Here is a 13502-nt window from a genome sequence, read left to right as displayed (position 1 = left end):
TAATTTCAAACTAAATTGATGGCTCGGTTAAGACTAGACTGGTGTAATCATCGTTGTATCTGTTCCGTCACCTGACAAAGTTTGTCATGTTCAATGATGCCTTATAAATTTTCAATTCCAGGATGTTAAGTGAAACTGCACTGGTCTGAAACTGTTGTGCTAGCATCCAAGGCCAGATATGAGATCAGTTGTGACTTGAGAGGTCAATGATCATTGACATTGAAATTCCATGTTCAATAGATCATGTCAATAGAAAGGGATCAAATAACCTTGGATGTTACTGGGAATAATCTGACTCGAATTGATGCATGCTACTGATTTACCATCTGAATTCATTAATTTCAGCGTGTCCCTCCAAAACTTTGTAAGTATAGTTGTCAGTAGCTTTTCACACCACGCATGACATGAGATGAATGTCCTCCTAGCTTGGGTGGCAATGACCTTGGACATATTGTAGTACCTGTTCGTTAGGGAATGACACTAGAAAGGTGACTGGGGTTGGTGCTATTTCCTCATAAGTCCCTGGTACTGTTCAATTGAATCTAACACCATCTGACTCAGCCATGGTCCTTTCTTTCTTTTAATTTCTAAGTTTTAGTGATACACGCTCAATCATAACACAATTAATTATCCATTCCTGCCTTTAGCCTATAATTGTCTGCTAATCTGATTTGGTGGCATGCCTTGCAATGCAGAGTTTGATTTCGACTGACATAGGTAACCAGTTTCTCCCTGAATTAGACTAGGGTTATAGGGTTGTTCACCAAAATTTTCTAAAATTTGATCGTATGTGACTCTGCTCCCTCTTTCTCCCCTTTAACCACCCGCAATTGTGTCCGTCATTTTTCACTGAAGTCAGGATGGGTCAATAGTTAAATTAGGTGTTCGTCCAGCTATCTTAACATACTAATTGTTTCTCTCAGCAGGTCCATATTCGTGTACTGCCCGCGGTTCAACTGAGCTGAGGACTTCATGGGCCCGTGCTTTCTCCGATCCAGCGGCGGGGGGACCAGGTCGCATTTGTGAGATCCAAAGCATTCGCGTCATTGTCTTCTCTGGTTTAAATTAGCATGAAGGTCGCTTTTGCCTACAGATATAAATGAAGTATTACACCTGGATATCTCACTCACTCACTCGCCCACTCTCTCTCTCTCTCTCTCTCTCTCTCTCTCCCTCTCTCTCTCTCTCTCTCTCTCTCTCTCTCTCTGTCTCTGTCTCTGTCTCTGTCTCTGTCTCTGTCTCTGTCTTGTCTCACTCTCACTCTCGATTATCTGTTCTAACTCACTGTCGCAGGTCTTAAGATTGAACCATATCGTTGAGTCTTTTAGGCAAACGGGATTTATCGAAATTGTACAATATTTGTAAATTAAGCAAACACAAAGGGACAGGTGATAACCGGCCTTTAATTGATTGTAATGAAAGCTCTGCGGCGACCTGACCCTGCTTCAGATCTGATCGGCGCCCATTCTGACTCATCGGTGATTTTGGCGACTCCTAGCGGATGTCGTCAAGGTTACGTTAGCTAGGTGGCGGTAGGGAGTCACGGGTTGGTCTGGATTGTCGAAGTTGTACCAAAATATTTTATGTATGAGATCGATCTTTATAACTACTGATTTAGAAACTTCGACATCTTGCTCTCTTTCTCACATACATACCAACTCACGCCCCAATTTACTCATCCACTCCCGCACGCGTCCACTCATTCACTCATCACTCACTTACTCTTTCTATCCTTGCCAGTCTGTCTCTCCTACGCATACTCGCATACGCGTCAGATTCAGGGTTATGTGGCGACCTCTCATGGCAGTTTTGGGAACCAGTGTGGCGTATTCCATGCTAGGTGGCACTGTTAGTACTGTCAGCTGCAGCTGAGCAGTGAGCACTGTCGGAGTCTGCACTGAAGGCATTGGATCTTGTAGGTGGCGCTAGTGGTGCTGTCGTCGGTGCGTCTATTGACCTGTTAAGTGTTTAAGGTCATGTTTAAGGTCAAGGGTCATACATTTCCATTTCGTTTGGACTACAATCGCTCAGTTTAAAGAAAAGCTCACAGGTCCAACATCAGTTAATTAGGGTCTGCATCTCGTTCAGTAAGGTGGCCTGGTGACAATCTGACCTGAACAAAACAAATTCTTCATCCTACATAAATGACGATGAGCTGCGGTAATTTCTGGCTTCCCTCCGTGACCAACTCTAGTTGTGTACAAGCAGGGTGACATTTTGACATAGTCACGTCACATTGAACGGTAACTCGCTTGATGTTTATGATCAATTGCCTCAAATGATGCATCAATTTAACAACCGTAACATTTCTACGTTAATCTTTGATATACCTCGACGGGGGAGCTAGCATCAGTATCAGTAGGTACTGATAATGCTAGGACAGAAGGAGTAATTGATTGACAGGTTACGAACAGCGATAAATTTATAACGATTGAAATGGTGATTCAGATGTGTCGGTTATATATAAACACGAGTCACGAAACGGCTCAATGCTGATTTAATAACGAACCGGAAGGCGATTCAGACTCACAGCGTTCTTGTTCTGGCGCTGAGCTGCCGAAGGAGCAGAATAATGTTTGATGTTTACAATGTTTACTCTCCCTATCCGAATGTAACTGAACACGTTACGACTTCTGGGCCGCCTTCATGACAAACCGTATCCGAATGATGAGTATATCCCATGAATGTGACAATCCTACGATGACCGTCGATTTATCTCGAATAGCACTTGTAAGGATTGAGAATCAATTGACAAACTTGGAATTAACACTAGATTGATAATGAATTGATACGCTGGCCTACCGAGTTCAAACTGATTAGATTATGAAACAACTTATGCTGACCTACTAGCTTCGAAAAAAAATGTATCTGTAAGGGTCGCGTCGTGAGGGATGATCATTGCATTTCCGTTGATTGGTGATCAGACGGCCGTGGCGTAGTCTCATTCAACTCCGGTGAGTCTGTGGTGCTAGGCTGGCGTGAGGCCGTGTGATCGACGATGACGACTCAATGATAATTACGTTAGCGGTCTCTGTGAATCTGAATCAGCAACATATCTGGAGTAACCCTCCCTTTCTTTTCCCAGACAGATTGTTAAATTTTCACGCTATATTTACAAACGGGCGATACAGTAATGCTCAAGCTCAAGCCATAACCGGTGCATTGCGATCGATATAGTCAACTCGCCATTCTCGATACAAACTTAGCCTTAAACCTAATCCTAACGCCCTAACCGCAAAAAGATTATTTACAAAACATCGCCAATTGAACTGTCATGACGTCATCTGACGTAGTTTGACGCGTCAGTGGTGACCAGCGCCCTAAAAATGACACCACCTGACCTGTTCCACTCCCCTCTCATACATTTGAATCCCACACCTCACTGCGGCCGGACCGCGCGCGCGATGACCGACAGATAGCGCTACCCCAATACCAATGTAATGGTGAGCCATTAGCCTACACTGACCATTACTGACCCGCCCCGGCTGTCCCTCTAACCCCTCTGTCTATCCCATAGACAAGGCCGGACCAGTCATGCCCATTAGCCCCTTCCCGCCTTTACAAACAGACGCACCACTGCCGCGCTGCTCGGTCGGGAGCGGAATGTAGCGACCATCTGCCCTCCCTTCCCTGCCGAATAACACTCCCACGATGTTAAATCCATTACCCTCTAATGGTGGCTCAGGTTAGACCCCAGGGAGTGGCATTTGTAATCCAGATCAGAGACATCCGACGGGTAAATGGGAGGTGAATTGTCCATGACGGGGAGGCAGTCTTGATGAGGCGGACAGATGAGATGACTCACTTGACAGTGTTTGATGATTGCTGTCCACTCCAGCTGAGGTCCGGTGCAGTGATGATCCGATCAGCAGAGAGGCCGCTCCGGCCGAAGCCGGGCGGGGCGGTGTCCCGCGCCGAGTCCCGAGGCGTTCTGTCTCTGGTGGTCGGCCACCGGTGGTCGGTCTCGGGTCTGTCTGAATCCCTTCTCCTTCTGCATTGAGTTTTTGTTCTCCTGTGATTTCCGGGCCGGAGGTTCCGGGCGTCGCCGGGCCTCGCTGACCGGGGCAGAAAATTGGCGACATCCCGTCTCGCATCCGGAGTCGAGACCGTCGCCCTCCTCCTCCATTCCGCCGGAACGTGACGTCATCCTCACTTGCTCGGCTCATCCGTCTCAGCTGTCTCCTGCCGGATGACGTTTTCACACTCGATTTTCGCCGGATGTCGGTCCCTGCCTGTGCCGGACGGCTGACCGCAACGACATCCTCCCACCTTCCTGTCAGCTGCGTCGGCAGGATGTGCGTGGCGCCAGGCGTCGGGAGGCTGGTCCAGCACCGGGAGCAGCTGTTTCCGGCTGCGTTGCGTTTGTCGGCGGCCACTGCGCCGGCCCGGATGGGTGTGTTTGTACTCCACCCTTCGGCGAGCCTTTGATCTTCGCTTAATGGTGACCGGCCGACGAGTCGGGGATCGTTTGGTCGACCCCCTCCCCACGCCGGCTCAGCGCCGCGGCAGGCAGTGCGATCGTCCTTACGTATAGAGTGTGAGAGATGTCCTTTTTGATGTACGGAGAAAAAAATGTCACAGCTTCCAGCTGTTACACTGGTCGCTGTGTCCCTGTGTCATACGGTACTGGCCGCTGTGTCTGTCAGTCGGTACCGGCCGCTGTGTCCCTGTGTCAGACGGTACCGGCTGCTGTGTCTGTGTCAGACGGTACCGGCCATTGTGTCTGTCAGTCGGTACCGGCCGTTATGACAGACGGTACCGGCCACTGTGTCCCTGTGTCAGACGGTACTGGCCGCTGTGTCTGTGTCAGACGGTACCGGCCGCTATGTCTGTGTCAGACGGTACTGGCCGCTATGTCCCTGTATCAGACGGTACCGGCTGCTGTGTCTGTGTCAGACGGTACCGGGCGCTGTGTCTGTCAGACGGTACCGGCTGCTGTGTCTGTGTCAGACGGTACTGGCCGCTGTGTCTGTCAGACGGTACCGGCTGCTGTGTCCCTGTGTCAGACGGTACACTACCGGCCACTGTGTCCCTTTGTCAGACGGTACCGGCTGCTGTGTCTGTGTCAGACGGTACCGGCCGCTGTGTCTGTCAGACGGTACCGGCCGCTGTGTCTGTGTCAGACGGTACCGGCTGCTGTGTCTGTGTCAGACGGTACTGGCCGCTGTGTCTGTCAGACGGTACCGGCCACTGTGTCCCTGTGTCAGACGGTACTGGTCGCTGTGTCCCTGTGTCAGACGGTACCGGCCGCTGTGTCCCTGTGTCAGACGGTACTGGCCACTGTGTCTGTCAGTCGGTACCGGCCGCTATGACAGACGGTACCGGCCGCTGTGTCCCTGTGTCAGACGGTACTGGCCGCTGTGTCCCTGTGTCAGACGGTACCAGCCTCTGTGTCCGTGTCAGACAATTACCGGTCCCGCTGTGTCCCTGTATCAGACCATAACGGCCGCTGTGCAGCTATGACAGACCGCGGCACAGCCAGCACCGGCCGATGTCTGCGCCAGCCGCCACCTGGTGGCAATTATCCGTGCTGACGCTGGGCCCAGGGGGCGCTGGGACTGAGGAGCTGCTGAGGACGATAAGAGCCGGGGCGCTGGGTCCGAGGGGCAGCTGAGGACGACGGGAACCGGGGCGCTGGGATTGAGGAGCTGCTGAGGACGGGGGGGGGGGGGGGGGCGTGGCGCTGGGACTGAGGAGCAGCGGAGGACGACGGGAGCCGGGGCGCTGGGACTGAGGAGCTGCTGAGGACGGGGGGGGGAGCCGGGGCGCTGGGTCTGAGGGGCAGCTGAGGACGACGGGAGCCGGGGCGCTGGGATTGAGGAGCTGCTGAGGACGACAGGAGCCGGGGCGCTGGGACTGAGGAGCAAGCAGCGAAGGATGACAGGAGCCGGGGCGCTGGGACTGAGGAGCAAGCAGCGAAGGACGGCAGGAGCCGGGGCGCTGCAACTGAGGAGCAGCGGAGGACGACGGGAACCGGGGCGCTGGGATTGAGGAGCTGCTGAGGACGGGGGGGGGGCCGTGGCACTGGGACTGAGGAGCAGCGGAGGACGACGGGAGCCGGGGCGCTGGGATTGAGGAGTTGCTGAGGACGGGGGGAGCCGGGGCGCTGGGTCTGAGGGGCAGCTGAGGACGACAGGAGCCGGGGCGCTGGGACTGAGGAGCAGCTGAGGACGACAGGAGCCGGGGCGCTGGGACTGAGGGGCAAGCAGCGAAGGATGGCAGGAGCCGGGGCGCTGGGATTGAGGAGCTGCTGAGGACGGGGGGAGCCGGGGCGCTGGGACTGAGGAGTTGCTGAGGACGGGGGGAGCCGGGGCGCTGGGACTGAGGGGCAGCGGAGGACGGCAGGAGCCGGGGCGCTGGGATTGAGGAGCAAGCAGCGAAGGATGGCAGGAGCCGGGGCGCTGGGACTGAGGAGCTGCTGAGGACGGCAGGAGCCGGGGCGCTGGGACTGAGGAGCAAGCAGCGAAGGATGGCAGGAGCCGGGGCGCTGGGACTGAGGAGCAAGCAGCGAAGGATGGCAGGAGCCGGGGCGCTGGGACTGAGGAGCAAGCAGCGAAGGATGGCAGGAGCCGGGGCGCTGGAACTGAGGAGTGAGGAGCAGCGGAGGACGGGGGGAGCCGGGGCGCTGCAACTGAGGAGCACCGGAGGACGACGGGAGCGGTTCCGAGTTCCGGACACAGATACCTGCTTAGTTACATACAAAAAGACCTACTATGGACGTCAAACCCCGTGAGACCCCACTTTTTTGCGATAATTTTTAAATGCGTCAACTCTCGTTGACAATATTCTGGCAATGTGTGTTTCAGAACCTGCCGAAACTTTTATTACTAAGGTATTTTGACGCCAAACGATTATGAAAGGTACAGTCTGTCTTGAAAGTACCGCAGCATGGGCTGCGGCGGCCCGGCGAACTAAAGGTCGGGAGCTCGGTGGTTTGAGAGCCCCAGAGCACGTGACGGCAGTGAGCCAGGAGAGAGTGACCGGGCAGGTCGCGTGGGGTGCCGCTCTCCCTTACTCTTTCCACCCCGCTGCGACGCCTGTCGCCCGGGGGCACGGGCCGTCTGCGAGCACGAGTGGAGAATTTGACCGGCCCGGCCGATCCCCCGGTGGCCGGTTCACCCTTGGAACCGTTTTATCCTGGACGAAAAGACAGACGTAGCCAATCTAAAGGATGAGCGCGACCGCTTGCATTGTTATCAGAACATGATGCATATTGAGCAATAATTTACGATCATTGAACGGAACAGAATAAATGTAATAAAACTGAAGTGATGATGTGAATAACAACACAGAACAATGTCAATGCAGTAGTTTTGTCGAAAATCTCAGATTAACTATGGGTTTAAATCTGATCGATTGATCCAGTAACTTAGGATAAAGTAATTTTGTTTCGCATTTATTTATGCGAGATAAAAAAGAAATCCCATTCTCACCACCCTTGTTGAAATTGAAACACAATAGTACCTATTTAAAGCGAAAGCCAATGGTAGTAAGATGGAAGGGTAACCTTTTGCTAATAACTTAAGGAAGCCAAAGCAAATCATACACTTGGGTGTTTTTCGTCTTCCTTTTATTCCATCTTATTACAAGTATAATCATCATCATGAAAAAAAAACGTTTCGAACCATTCAAACTATAGACGGCCAATGGCTGCTACATAAAAAAACAACACAAAATAACTAACACATTATACTCCTTTGTTTCCTATCCATAAAAGTTACAGGCAAATATTTTCATTTTACGATCGAATGGCCAAGCAATTGTTCGTAGCGCCTACTTCCAGACCTAGAGGATACGATCACTTTGATAATCGTATACCAAACACGAATTATGCGTATTTGTGCGGAAGGTCACTGAGATTATGGGTAGCTAGCGGCATATTAATCTTTCAGTTCCTGAGTGCTCACTGTTCACTGTTCAGCCCAAGATGAGAGTTGAGATCATACGAGGCTGTATAACTAGTGTTTATCTTATTCGTTTAACGATCTATCAAAACTCCTCTCTTCCTCTCTCTCTCCCTCTCTCCCTCCCTCTCTTCCTCTCTCTCTCTCTCTCTCTCTCTCTCTCTCTCTCTCTCTCTCTCTCTCTCTCTCTCTCTCTCTCTCTCTCTCTCTCTCTCTCCCTCTCCCTCCATAAGATCTGCTGAAAATTTTAGCAGACCAACAAATGTTGCAGAGTCTAGCTAGGAAAGCAGTCCGGGAGAGTTGCGTCCATCCCCGTACCGGCAAGTGATACGTTTAGCTTATGGCAGTGCACTGGTCCGGAGTCAGTCGGAGCCGATCAGCAGACCGAAGTCAGATTAAGAGTCGCAGTCGGAACAGCGCCGTCGCGACTCGGAACCCTTTTTCTTTATATCTTCGGCTTCAAAGAAGCTGGCTAGATTTATTGCTTAACAAAGCAGGCTCTCTGCACACTGCTGCGTTGGGGGGGGGGGGCTGCAACACCCCTCCACGCATGCCTGATAAGTGATATTACATCTTTTCTTAACACTTGTGATGGCGGAATGAATCAGACCCAGATATTTCAAGGTCTGTATTAAACACTTAGGTTACGTTATAGTGTCCTAGCCTCAGGAAAAGTTATAATGCTCGCCGGCACTGAATAATGCTCGAGAGGTTAACGGTTGACCTGAGCTCTTAACCTTCACACTTACAGGATGAGGTCAAACTGATGCGTCCCTCACGGCTTTTTCACGAATAACTCGGGTAAAAAGCGACCGACCTACAGACCACGACAAAACTTTCAATATCCTCGAATTGATCAATGTTATATCTTCCCTAAAAATATGACCCTGAACCCAATTGCCTTTGACCTGTAGCCTCTTTCTCGATACCATGTCAGGCCAAAATGCCGATTCCATGCATGTCAGCACATATTATCTACGCGTTTCCAGGCATTTTGTGATAGGAAACATTAGGTCCCAGCAGGTGAAATGATCAGGGCCGACCTGATCATTTCACATATCCGATCAGAAGCCGAACGGCTGTAAGGCAGGTTCCTACGGACCATTTCCATCAGTAGACGCTATGAAGCGGCCAATACTGGAAATGTTAGAAGTAGTTACCAGTCACTGTGTCTCGTAACCACGCACACAATTTTTTGGAAGCCCTAGGTTAATCTGAGCGAAACGACGGAGGCCGCACCCGCTGCCCTCTAGCCGGATTACATGTGTAACATGTAAATGTCTGGCCAGGCTCGAAAGGGAAGCTCACTTTCCATTTATCAAAACTTTCATGTCAGGACGAGAATTACTACGCTTAGCTGGTGTCTCTGTATAAGTAGGTATTCATAAAACAGCGCCTTGTCTGCCGCACTGGCAGCACAGAGAGCCCACTCACTCGCGCCCATCCCTCTCCTCCCTCCCTCCCCTCCCTTCCCCAAGGGTCAGGCGATCCAGTGGCCCTCAAACCTGACCGCCCTCCGCTGCGCCGGCCCAACAGCGCCACCCTGCCATGCTGCGGTACTTTCAAGACAGACTGTACTTCTCATTCACTCGTAATGCTAAGGTCAATTTAGGCCCGGGCAGAGGCTTGCGCTCGGCCACACTCGAGTCCCGCCACCAACGCCATCTGCTCTTAATGTCATCTACCGGCGCCCGCTATCGCTACCAGCTACCGCCCACCATCAAGCCTGAACGGAGCGAGAGTCGCGAGTGACCGGTCGCCGGGCAAGGAGCGCCAGAGGGGTAGGGCGGAGCTTAGCGCTGACGTCATTACGTGGCTCCGCCCCATGAGCGCGTAGCCTCTACCCAAACAGCAGATTCGTTCCGTAAAATTTAACATTACGAGTGAATGAGAAGTACCTTTCATAATCGTTTGGCGTCAAAATACCTTAGTAATAAAAGTTTCGGCAGGTTCTGAAACACACATTGCCAGAATATTGTCAACGAAAGTTGACGCATTTAAAAATTATCGCAAAAAAGTGGGGTCTCAAGGGGTTTGACGTCCATAGTAGTTATAGTTACTGTTGGCTGTTAGCATTGGTTGTCTCAGGTTCGGCAGAACTGGCACCACGGTGTCGGCAATAGTGCTTTTAACATGCTGTGGCTGATCCGGTCTTATTCCACTGGCTTGTTACCGAGTCCTTTCTTTTACCTTGCTTATTCCAATGCGTCATCCAACTTACCTCAGGACCGGTGTATCCCCTCCCTCTAGCAAACTGTCAGAGCTGTCAGGCCTATCAAATGTCAGGGCTGACGGTCACTCACACCCATTAGACAACCGATGATGAGGGCAATTTCTTTCGATCCCTCCGATCTGTAAAGAAGTCCAGGGCACAGGAATCCTTAGTTATCAAATATCAATTATCAATCCTCGCTATCAGACGGTATCGCGGGTTAAAGTGACCATCCCACCTTAACATTAGTTTTGAGTTGAGATAGCCAAATTGGTGGACATGGCCTGAAAATACCGGTTTGGGCACTCACAACATCGAAAAATGCTTTAATTCGGAGATATGGAATTTCAAATTTGCAGTATTCGGATTCTAAGGGGCTAATGCATTGGAATGCCCCCTTAGAATTTGTGATGCCAGCGGTGATCTAACGATTTTTAAACCTTATACTATAGTTCGTTTTTTTCAAAAGGACGCTGGCTCAAAGTATGTTTTTCGAACAAGCACGTGTTTTAGCGAGCAAAACGAGCAAAAACTGAACCTGAGAAAATCGAACGTCGGCTAATTTTAACATGTGATTTCTTCCCGATAATTTCCATATGTGCGTTTTGGAACCAGATATGAGAACAGTGTTGACGTCATGCTGTCGAACATGTATTGCAATGTAACGTATAACAATCATGGACGGAACCGCTTACTCGATTATAAGCTCGGCAACAGTGAAAAACTAAGTTTCACACAAATTCGTTGACACTTGTCCCAATGCACGGATATTTGGGTGCCGGCTGCCACCAGTGACGTCATCAAAGTATGTTCATTTTTAAGAAACAATTTCCAGCCACTTACCGTGCACAATTTGAAATCGATTATTTTTTCGGTAAGAAATTTTTGGCCAGACACTGAAGCCGCCAAAACTCACGTGAGAGGTTCGATATTGAACTTTGAGCCAGCGTCCTTTTGAAAAAAAAAAACGAACTATAACATCTTTGTGAATCAGTGGTGGTATATGCTATTTGCGCGCAACATCTGCCGCAAATGCCGCACTTCCCAAATGAAGTCGCTAGGAATAGCGGAGATCCCAAAAGTAAACAAAAGTAAAAGTTTAATATCTTGAAAACTGGTGAATATTTTTCGGTGAAATTTGGTAGATATTCGTTTTTGCTCTTTCGGAACCAAGCGACATCACTTTCATGCCAATTCATTAACTTTTTTGAAGGTGGGAGGGTCCCTTTAACCCTCGCCCGCACATGGGGGGGGGGGTTGCCACCCCCCCAGGTAGTCTTTCTGCTCTGCACTCAACATTTTTAGAGCTAGAAGGCTGATTTTTCGTATAGCTGCTTCTCTATCCTTTTTTGATGTCCACTGAAAATTTCAAGTTTCTGTGATTTTTGGTTTCGGAGATATGACCTTGTTTTTCAGGTCATGTCATGACCCAAATGGCCAATTCTCAACATCTTGCGTTTGCCATGGGCCTTATGAGCTTTTGACACCCTGATTTCGGCCTTTTTTGCCAGTCTTACCTCCTACCTATCATGGAACATGTTGTTCGACGATGTACAGGGGTCAAGGTCAGGGTCAAGGTCAACCTAGGTCACCTAAGATAATTGCGTTTTAGGCAAGCTGAATTTACTTTTTTTGAAGTTTTTTGACTGCATTTTTGGTAAAAGCTTCTCAGATCATGATTTCATGTAATATGGACCCAAAAACAATCGGTGCACACATCAGTATACGCACAGACACACACAGACATACAAACACATATAATTGACCTCGACCTAACTTGACCTGAAATGACCTCAGCAGCAAAATTCTAGTCGGGTAGTGTGACAAAGAGGTTCTAGCTGGCTTGACACCAGAAAACAGCATCGTCATCGGTATTTGATAAGCAGCACACTTGATATCCAACGGTGACCCAAAACAGCAACATTTTTTAGTTTGACCTGACCTGGAAGGTCAATGACTGACCTGAGAAGGTAAAACTGGGTATCATTGGATTCGTCTCTTCTCAAAGAATCTTTTTGGTCTTTACTGCTAAGCTCTATCTCCAACAGGAACGAAATGGCGCGGGGGGGGGGGGTGGCAACCACCCCCCCCATGTGCGTTCTAGGATGGGAAAATGGCATGTGCGGGCGAGGGTTAAACGCCTTGTTCCGAACTGAGCGGCCACCATCATCCGTCTCGATTGACTCCCTTCGAAGCACGTTCCTGTGCGCTGTGGGATGAGCGTTTGCAGGCGGACTGGTCTGTCCAAGGTGACAAGGTCGATTGACATGGGCGACATGGGGTCCTCCTTGGAGGCATATCATGGCAGCCATATGCCGGCCAGACCAATAACCACCCCCTCGGTCCTCCCCCGCCCCTCCCTCTTATTCCTGATTCTTCCAATTTTCATATTGTTTAGCTGGGCTGAAATAGCCTAACCTAACAATGCAAAAAGGAATGGAAGAACGAAGTCCTTAGCTGTACTATACCTTCGCCGGGGCGTCCAGTTTGATGGTATAACGGGCTGCCCGAGCGGCACACTCCCGTCTCACCGGAACGCTCTTTGCCACCTTTAGTGGTGTGCGTGCTCAGTCCAGTTTCTTTACTCTATCAGTCATCCCCATCCCATAGCAAATCAATGCTGTGGCCTTTGCACAATAACAGACTTGCTCACAACACAAATTCATTGTGCCCGCCAAGCTACTTGAAATAAACACTTTAATCTAACCCTCGCCGGCCGAGGGGGGTGCCGCCCCCCACACGTTTTTTTTTCGCGATAGCTCCGAACACGCAACTGGCGATAGAGAGCTGAAACTTGGCATGCCTGACCTTTGATTCAAGCCGGATTTTTTTTTTACACCAACCACATTTTCGGGTCAGGTCAGGTCACTGACCTATGACGTCATAAGTGAACCTCTGCACGGTCTTCAGATGTCGCAACTTCGCAACGCCCTCACTGCCAGAGGAGCTTTCACAGGGAAATGAAACTTGCAGGATCTAGTATCCATTACGAGTGTCACAACTTGAATATCTCGGATTTTTCGTAAAGCCGGCATATGAGGTCAGGTAATTTTCGTGACCTCACCATTATAAGTCAAGGGGGAAAAATGAAAACTGCTATTCTGGCGCCGGGAACGATCTCCAACTATCTCAAGCACATATAATCGTGATTTGATGCACTCCTTGCAAAGTTAGATGCGTCCCTTTTGCAATGTTGACCTTGCGTGACGTTATTTGTGACGTCATCAAGGTCATATTCGTTTTTCGTCAATAACTCCCGATCAAATTGAGCTAGCGAGTCGGGGAAGCCACCAATGGCCTCAGGAAGACCTGTCAAATAGAATGATATGCGAAATGACCTCCTCCGACCAGCTTCGTGACCTGGGGCGCTGACCTGACCGTGACCT

Source organism: Amphibalanus amphitrite, unplaced genomic scaffold, assembly GCF_019059575.1.
Source record: "Amphibalanus amphitrite isolate SeventyFive unplaced genomic scaffold, NRLGWU_Aamphi_draft 000551F_arrow, whole genome shotgun sequence".
Taxonomy (NCBI): Eukaryota; Metazoa; Arthropoda; class Thecostraca; order Balanomorpha; family Balanidae; genus Amphibalanus; species Amphibalanus amphitrite.
The sequence above is the reverse complement of the archived record's forward strand: the minus strand, read 5'-3'. Positions refer to the sequence as shown.